This window comes from Athene cunicularia (assembly GCF_003259725.1).
Source record: "Athene cunicularia isolate RWA chromosome 14 unlocalized genomic scaffold, athCun1 chr14_part1, whole genome shotgun sequence".
In the NCBI taxonomy this organism is placed as follows: domain Eukaryota; kingdom Metazoa; phylum Chordata; class Aves; order Strigiformes; family Strigidae; genus Athene; species Athene cunicularia.
The window spans coordinates 1118936-1122457 of NW_020799118.1; the positions used below are offsets into that span (position 1 = coordinate 1118936).

The 3522-nt window shown below is 37.6% G+C and overlaps 1 protein-coding gene across 16 annotated transcripts in view; it reads left to right on the top strand.

Annotated features, from left to right (window-relative positions):
• Positions 1 to 3522, top strand: part of RBFOX1 (RNA binding fox-1 homolog 1) — a 1263570-nt gene that overhangs the window by 661815 nt on the left and 598233 nt on the right. The gene's annotated exons all lie outside the window — the stretch shown is intronic.

The following is a 3522-nucleotide window of genomic DNA, read 5'->3' on the forward strand; positions in this document are numbered from 1 at the left end:
GTGTTTTTTTTTTTTTTTTTTTTTTTTTTTTTTTTTAAAAAAAAAGTATCCTTTAGGTTGAAATAGTAGTAGATGCGTAGAAATATTCTTTTTCTCATACTGGCTCGAAGGTATGCCATGGGTAGCTATTTTTTTCTCTTCCTTCGGTTTAATTCACTTCAGAAAGCTTTTATTGCAACAGCTATAAAAAGTGCTACACATTTGGCTGTTTAATGCTAGGAAAAAAGCAATATGTTGAGGTATTAAGGCAATAAATTACAGACAACCAGGATATTCAAAAACTAGGGGAGAAAAAAGAGTTAATTTCGGAATCTTGGTGGGTTTTGCAAAAACAGGTTTTCTGCTGATGAAGTAGACTTCATGAGTGTCTGCTATAGCGACTAGCCTAGCTGTGGTTAAATTAGGTTTTGAGGATACTGGTGAAGATATTAGAAGTAAAAAAAAATAAAAATCAGTATCTGCTTTGATACTGCGTATTATTTTCTTTTTGAGACACTTCAGGGAAAACATTAATTTCTTAGACAATATTGCGCCAAAGTTGCAAAAAGAGAAAATTGTTCCTTCAGCCAGAAAGCAGATTTGAATTCCTGATTTTAAGGGGTGCTTCAGAAGATTGCCGCGTCAGAAATATATTTTGCGATGTATTTTGTATGTGTATCTACCATCACGCTCTATAGAGAAGAATTCCCTCCGTGTGTTGACAGGAACCTGCTCTGTTTCCAGTAAAAGTGAAATACAATAGAATTTTACTTCCAATGCAGAGTATTGCTATAGCAAAGTGTGGGCTACGTTACAAGATGTCTTTAATCCACTCATGCTTAATTGAGGATAATGTGATGAAACAAGGCAAACCCCTGCTTTCATCTTTTTAATAATTTATTGATCCTTCAAGCTTTGAAAAAAATGCCCATTTCCATTTATCGTAGTTTTAAAATTGTACCATGAGTTGAGTTCAGGTTGTGAGTAGCAGGTTTAAAAACAACACAGCGGTATCATTTTAACACCCGAACACGTGGCTTTCACATGCGTATCCAGGCGCTAGAAAATCAAACCCAACGCACAGAAGAGGAAAACAATTGTTTATTCCAGTTCAGCTCCTTCCCAGCATCGCTGCTCTGAGCAACCTGCGATTTCTGTTATCTGGAGAGCTCTGGAAAGTCACTGACAGGACTGCAGCTGTGCCTGCACTAAGGGCAGCTCGTTTGTCCTTTAATTTATGTAAAGCAACAGCAATATGATGTTTTTTTTCTGAGGAAGGGGTGATGACAGGGTCAGCATCAGTCAGCAGCACTTCCAACCTCGACCTTCATGACGGAAAAAGACACCTCAGAAGATCCAGTAAAAGATTTCAGGAAATAACCCACAGGTGACCACAGCACTGGCGATAACATGGCTTTTCTGGACTTTTTTTAGCTTCCAACTGGGGATGAGGGCTCCGTATGCAAATGCTCCATCTCTGTTCAACTCTAGGCTGCTTGTTGTGATGTATCACACAGCTTTTAGGGCTGTATCAGCAAGTGTATTGCTGACATCGGTCTAACAAATTATAAAAGGAATTCCCCCCTGATAAGGAGTTTCCTTTCTGCAGAAATAGCAGCTGGTGGTTTGTTTGTTTTTTTTGGTTTTTTTTTTTTTTTATTCTTCCTGCGCTCTGTAGTGCTTTGTGAGGGGGTTAGAAGTTTTCATTTGTGTCTCAAACGCTACTTATTTTACTTGGCCCTCAGTGCAATACGTTCATATTTTCCTGAAAGATGTAGATAGCGTTCTCTCAAAACCCATCATTCTCTTAATTTGATAGATGCTAGATTTGATCGGTAGGTTAACTTCTCTCATTTGATAGCTGATTAGATACGATAAATGCCAAGAGATCAGGAGCTACTACACAGTGCAATTTATTGTAAAAGATGGTTAATATTGTTTGCAAATAACGTCATCAATTCTTGGAAAAAATCACTACTAGTGGGACTAATAGGACAAATCTGAATATCTTAACCAGACCTTCTTCTGCTATCCAATACAATCACAAAGTTTAAATTCACCGTTTTGACGATGAGTCATACAGCGAAAGAAACGCAGATGATTACACATTGTATAAAAGAAAGCCAAACTAATGAAACCGCAATCTTCATCAGAGGAAATTTATTTTTTGTTCATGGAGAGATATGATTTGTTTGATTAATACTAATTCAGGAACACAACCGAGGTGCTGCATACACAGAAGACATCACAATGAAGTACTAAGAAAAAAGCATTTTAGGAAAGAGCTATTTTGGATATAGATAAGTTGGTGACAATAATTGCCTGCTTCTGAATACTGAATAAATACTTGAAAAACTTCTGAGCCGTGATTGACTATGATTTACGTGCTTCAAGTGTCCTAGTACGCTTTTGATTGCTCGCATTTTTATTCTTGTCAGAATGTAAACGCTGTTTTTTTAGAAGGTGGAACTTGAAACCCTAAGTCCATTTTGTTTGGTTTTGGTTTATTTAAAGACATACTTTATATGGCAAAAGAAGGAGTACTAAGATACAAGCTAGCAGATTTGATTTAAATTGAAGTTGCACCAGTCACAGATTAGGGCCTCTTTTGAACTTAATCAAGGAGAGAATTTAAATATATAACGAGACGTTATGTGGGCTTGCGGTTAAAGTGTATTCTGGAATGTATTGGTAACCGCGAGTCTCACACAGATATTTAAACTCAGTATAGCCATTGTCCTAGTGCGATTGCAGTATATTTGTCCGTCTGCCTCTCTGAACTTACCTCTTTTCCATAACAGTCTACAGGAACTTTATACAGAGCGTAAGAGTTTAATTTAGGAAAGCTTCATTTTGCTTTTAGGGTGAGAGAACACAACCTCACGGGCATTTTGAGATTAACTGCTAGCATGCCTAGAAGAGAATATCCCATTGGTCAGCAGGTGCAATGCTGAGCACTTAGCAGATACCCAACGTTCAGACTTCTTGAATAACTCCTAGAGGATCCTTGGGTTTCAGCATGCCCTTAAAGAGTGTCGTGACACAGCGCTGTGCTGGTTACCACTGCTGACAGAAAGGTTTTTCTTTTTTGTTTTGGTAGTTGTGATACCAGTTCTCCATCTGCATTTTCTATAGGGGCACGGGTTATTATCTGTCCAGAGGATTTAAAAAAAAAAATAAAATAATACTGGGGTTCTAGAATAGTTCCTAAGGTATAGCAGTGCTGGCTGATCAATGACTATTCCTTCTGGGAACATACTTTGTTGAAATTGGTTTACTGTGTTCTCATTCTTAACCCAGGGTGCATCAATGCGATTACACTTGAGTCTTCACGATAGTTACAAGTATTTATAGTAGGCATAGCAGAAGAAATAAAAAGGGAACCATTCCTAATTTTCTTATTCTGTGGTTGGAATGAAATTACTGAGCCAACTTAACTGCGGTTAGTATAAAGAACCTCTTCTCTGAACTTTCCATCAGGACTTGAAAGTAATAAATTTAAGATTAGGGGCCCGAGTATGTTTCTAAGATGGAGTGACATAC